Source organism: Capsicum annuum, unplaced genomic scaffold, assembly GCF_002878395.1.
Source record: "Capsicum annuum cultivar UCD-10X-F1 unplaced genomic scaffold, UCD10Xv1.1 ctg3647, whole genome shotgun sequence".
NCBI lineage: Eukaryota > Viridiplantae > Streptophyta > Magnoliopsida > Solanales > Solanaceae > Capsicum > Capsicum annuum.
In genome coordinates, this window is record NW_025843459.1 from 446645 (window position 1) to 452832 (window position 6188).

The following is a 6188-nucleotide window of genomic DNA, read 5'->3' on the forward strand; positions in this document are numbered from 1 at the left end:
GACTACCATAAAATCTACAAATATTTCTACCACATTAGTCTATCTCTATAAAATGGCAACCCATCCCTCAATCAATGGTTATGCAACTAAACTAGCTTCTTTACGTAAAAAAATTGCCCTCATTTTGACTTCTAAGCTTGTGACTTCATGTCACTAAGTTTTGAACCATCTTACAACTCATAGGTCATGACACTTTATCACATACTACTACTCAGGTGGAAAATAATGTTCCAACTTTCTTCCACACATTATTACCCTTAAGCATGACATCTGCAACAAGGGTTTTGAAAACAAGGACTGAACACACTCCATACCTCAGGCTCAAATGCACGATTGATGTAGATAGGTGTATAAGCTTAAATCAATATACTTTAAAGCACTTATGGACTCCTCTCAAGTCCTTGTGTAATTTTATAATTGTTTATGACTCAATTAGAAAGGACCACATTATTTAGACTCCAAGCTTCTTCACTTGAATCGAATAGACAATGGGACATAGCTAATAAAATATGAGTAAAGAAGGAATTTGGATAACTTACATATGGATAACACAATGGCATGATCTATATCATGAAGAAAAGAGAGCCATTCCTAAACGTCTAGTAGCTTCCTACTTATAAGTATGATGCGCTACACACTCATGAATTGGACTCTACCTGATGCGACTTCGTAGACACCCTAGGACCATGAACCATCTAATACCAAGTTTGTCACGACCCGAGCTGGGGCCCTGGCTGCAATGTACATCCTAAACCTTATAAGCCCGAGAGCCCTTCTAACTGGCAATCATATGCTTAATTCACATACCATAAGGAATTGCGGATAAACACAATAAAATAGAAACATGGTCATTTTTTGTTATTAATGAAAAACACTAATGTGAGTTCATAGACATTCAAAACATCTAACACTAGTATACAAAATCTCTAGCAACATAAAAACAACATCTGTCTGAAAATTAGGATAAGGCTCCCGGTCGGACCATAAACTAGAACCAAATGTAAACATCATAAGAACTACGCCTTTCAAAATAAGGGAGGCTCACCAACTCTGAATATCTATCACGATCTACTGCTAGCCGGGCCCTAGGACCGAGCTTTAAATCATGGAATATAGGGGGTCAGTACAAAATGTACTGGTATGAGAAACAACCCAAAATAACATATTTTTACACAATATAAGTGAGAGCATTTCATAATATCAGTGAACATAACACTAGTAAAAATACATGGTCATATTTTAGTGAACTTCAAATCAATTATTGACAACCTTGACTCACTCTTTGTTATTCTTCTGAGCTAGGCAGTACACCCTACAATTTGTAATTCCATAGGCTATATTGAATTTACCCTTGACTAGGCGGCTAAGCCCCTAATCTACATTTTCCGCAAAGATTATAGTTTTAATGATATGGTACACCCCTTTACAAGTGTACCGTGGCATCACCCTTGTATGATGTCCAAACATCTACCCTTGTATGCCCCTATTTCAAGCAATGAGCCCTTGCACTCAAATGTCTTCTTCGGGTAACAAACTAGCTCTCTTAAGCCCAAATTTTAGTTCTTTAAAACCATTCTTCATATTTTAAAATAATTCAAGACTTCTTCTGTTAAGGGCATGTCATAAATGAGTATCGCCATACCCGGACTTGCAAGTTATTCAAATCACATCATAACATATTTGTAGCCTTTTTTTCACTTATCCTCATGCTAATATCCACCCATAGTTTTTAAACATCCAGTGAGAGAGAGTTATGCTATAAATTTTCATTTGATTTTACATCAAAACACTCTTCTCTCAATAGTAAAATCATAACGTGGTCATATTAAGTTTGCATTATTCAAAACCCATGAAAATTGTTAATTTAACACGATAAACATTTATCTTAAAAAACACCCTCTGAACATGTCACAATCCGTATCATTCCATGATTATTAGTAAAAAATTCACCCTCTAGTTTTCCTTAAGAAATTAATGTTATTAAACAATCCACGACACTTGAAATTAAAGATATCATAAAATAAGAGGGAGTTTATATCTTTCATGCTCTCAATCAAACTCTTCATTTCAAATGAAAACATATATACATAGTTATATTTAAATTTCATGAAAAATAGTTCAAGACAATATTTTCATCAAAATGATTCCATGATACATGCTTTTCAAAACAATATCAAACATTCCTTGTAAACAAGATTATGGATCCTCAAAACTTAATAAAAATAAGAAAACTTATGCCCATGGAGTTTAGGGTAGTCCCAGATACCTTAATGATAAAAAAATCATGAAAATATTGACCCTTTAAACTTGAATGTGACAACCCTAAGTTAGTTTCTCTACTCTTGTTTCTTAGGAAGATGAACTAGGGATTTGATAGTGTTAAAACGTATTTAAAGACTTTAATTTCATGATAAAACATTTAGGGACGGTTATGGAACGTAAAAGGACTTGGTTTCCCTTGAAATAAATTAAAAATAGACCCCCTAATCCGCAAAACATCAAGTGGGCTGCACCCAGCCAATGGCCTAACCCAGGTTGGGCAGAGCCTAAGACATTGCCTAACACAGGTTGAGTGGCGCCTAGCCCATGGCCTAACCCAAGGTGGGAGGTGCGTAAGCTATTTCCTAACCTTTTCAGTGAAGGTAGACGATGGCAACGCGATGCCTAGCCATCGCCTAGGCCCTAATCTATGATGCCTACTGATCTTTGAGGCTCGAAACACCCCCAACACCTCCCACAACATCAACACAAGATCTACCATCACTATGGGGTCCCAAAGGTTATTTTTAACGTACCAAAAAAGTGTTACAACCATGCGGGATTACATGCTTCCTATGAACATCTTTCATTTCAAAAACACTTCCCACACTAGGATAAAGATCACGACTCACGAAGTCAAAAGTAAATCATGGGATTATGGTTTACACACGTGAGAACGACGGTTTGATTTCTAGCTCAAAATATGCGGGTGTGTTACAACATGTATCCGATTATAAGACCCCGTAAGATCTTAGCCCAATTCTGCTTAGAGTGGTCCAAGACTTAGAATATTTCACTAAGTGTTGGGACTTAGTCATTTATAAAGCTCCTAAACTTTGATGATTTTATTTTAGACCATTCCATATTTGGAATGTCAATTTTAAAATTGATTCATGATTAGGAGTGTCAAAGATACGTCTCGGGTAAGTTTTAGAATTTTTGGATGAACGTAAGGGTATGTTTGGAAGTCCAAAATAGTAGCAGCCCGCGATATAGCATGTGGTGCACGCTCCATTTCGGCGCTCCAGGGCCCGTGGCGCACACTCTATTCCGGTGCTCCAGAGCCCACGGCGCACGCTCCATAGCATGCTCGCTTATTTTCCAGCTTTTGTTTCGACGTATTTAAGAGCAATTGGGTCATTTTTCCTCACCCAAAACTGTCCAAAATACAAAATTAAAGTCCCCAAGGAGAATTAGTTGCCCCATTATTCACTTTTTCTCTCTAATAAAACCCTAAACTCCCTGTAAGAACACCAAGAACTCCATTACTCCTTCAAGATAAGCAAGAGTCTAAGTCCTCTAATCCAAGAAGTTCAAGAAAAGCATTCATGAACATTTCGAAGGCTTCCAAGTCAAGCTTTTAATTTCAAATCAAACCAATTAAGGTATATAGGCTTATGAACAATGGTATCCTTTCACCCTTGTACCCAAATTGTATGATTTTAAGATTCTATTTACTCATTTTGAAATAGGGTTCATACCCAAGTTTATATGTTCTTGAAGCATGTGATTTTCATGAGATTTAAAGCTTTAAATATATCAAGAAGTGCTTATATTTATGTTTTAATTTATGAAATTTATATTATGAATGAGATTGCACTATCTTGACTTGATATTGTTGAGTATTTCAAGATTTATATTGAGAATGAAATTTTGTTGTGAATTTTCATGAGTTTAAAGCATGAGTTTTAAGCCCTAAGTTTAAGTCTTGAGATTTCAAGAAGATCATGCCTTTTAGATTTATTTGATAAGTTTATACCAAGAATGATTTTGAGATTTCAAGAAAACTATGATCTTAAGTTTCTTTGATTGTTTTATACAAAGCTTTAAAGAAAGATTGATCTTTTGATCCTAAGCTAAGATATAGAATCCGCATTTGTTATTTTGATTGCATTTTAAAGAAAAGAGAAGTATAACTGGTTTTCATTATAAGCATTTGTGCTATTTAAGGTGCATTTTTTAAAGAGAGAGCATATAAGTAATATGGGAGTAGTATTTAGCACCGAGTTGGGCATACGTCTAAGGCCACGTGCCCCAAAACTATGAGCCAATGTAGGTTCAGCTTATTACTAATATGAATGAAGTTACTGATAGTGATCACTTTAGATTAGGTCTTATTTTGATGCAAGGGTAGGATGAATCTTCCCAATGTGAGCTTTTCCCTATGGGGAAACAGACGTTGGACACCATGATAGCTCACATGGTGTATATTGGTTAGAAGAACCTCCCAATAGAAAGACTAAAAGTACAACTTTTAGAAATAAGTGTTATGGCTTACAAATTTATCATTATGCTTTACTACTCATGTTTATGATTTTACGGCTTTATTTTATTTGAGACCAAGGTGAGTTATTTACTCTTAGCATGCATTCTTTACAAGTTTATGAGTATATTGAGTTATTGTTTTACCTATGCAGTCATCCCCATATGCTCAGTACATTCTAAAAGTACTGATCCATATATACGTCTATGTGCTACACTGTCTCATAATATACATACCAGTTGCAGCCCACATATTATAATCAGACAGTGTGAAATTTTCAATCAGCAGATGATGAGTCCTTTTTATTAGAGAGCTTGAGTCAATCATAGTTCGAGTAGAATCTTATTTTCTTTATTCAGTCATATTGATTCAGGATAGCTGGGGATCATGTCCCGGCTACCTATAATCAATATTAGTAGAGGTTTCATAGACAGTGAGTATAGTTGATGTATTTGATTTCAGTTTTATTCTGTATAACCAGAGTTGTAATTATTTTAATAGTTTTGTTTTGAAGATGTTCAGCTAAAGATTTTCTTCTTTCGCTTAGTACTATAAGTTTTATGTATTTTATTTAGTTGTTCATAAGTTATGCAAGTACAAGGATTATCTTGGGATCACTTGTGGTCCTAAGCACTGTGTGACGTCCAGGGGTAGTCTCAGGGCGTTACACAGATGCACTCGGTCAATCAATAGATCTGATATCTTTGAACCATCGAACTTTAATGTACACTTAGACAACACATGTCATAGAACCAACCTTTTAACATTTATGGTTCACACGATTTTGTTCGTTTTAGGCATGAACACATCCTGATTTTATGAGAAAGTAGAGAATAGGCCTTTATTAATATTTTTCAAGAAACGGCTTCCATTTCACTTTCACATAGGTAGTTTCTAAATGTTTAATCCTATAGATTAAACTACTTGGTAAAATCTTCCAAACTTAGAAAAGAATTAAAACGCAACAAACCATAAGCCTTATCCTTGTTTTCTGAACATTGTCTACATCATGGACAAGTTAACACGTCGGTAACTCTACCTAGCAAACTGGAGATCCCAAGAGTTAGGTTCAAGGAGATCAAACAAAGTTGTGACTGACGTTTCAACATTGTCTTAAGCTACATAAGATGGAAGTTTTATTTTTAAGAATGAATATTTAATGTTTGAAAAGAAATTATATAATAAAAATTAAATAAGATGGAGGGTATTTTTGTAATTAATTATCTTATTCTTAGAAATTATACCATGCATATTATTTTAAATACAACAAATCAAACACTCAATACAAAATAATTAAAGCATAATTAATCCCAGTATAACTTATCATATCATAACTAATCCCAGCATAACTTATATTCAAACCAAACTACACCTTAGAGAAAGTAGATTTGCTTTTTTGTCATTCAAAATTTATGAACAAGCTTTGAAGCTTAAAGCATAAGTAAGGAACGCAGAAAATTATTTTGAAATGACTATAATGTGTTCGGTCGTTCTATGGCTCACTCTTCTATATAATAATAACTATATAGTTATGCCCATGCTTGCACGGGTCCAACAATTACATTTTGAAGTGGTTAAATATGTGCGAATCTCAAAAATAGACCCAAATTAGGGTGGTTTTCAAATTTTAGCCCCAAATAAAAAAACTTCCTTAAAATAGCCTTAG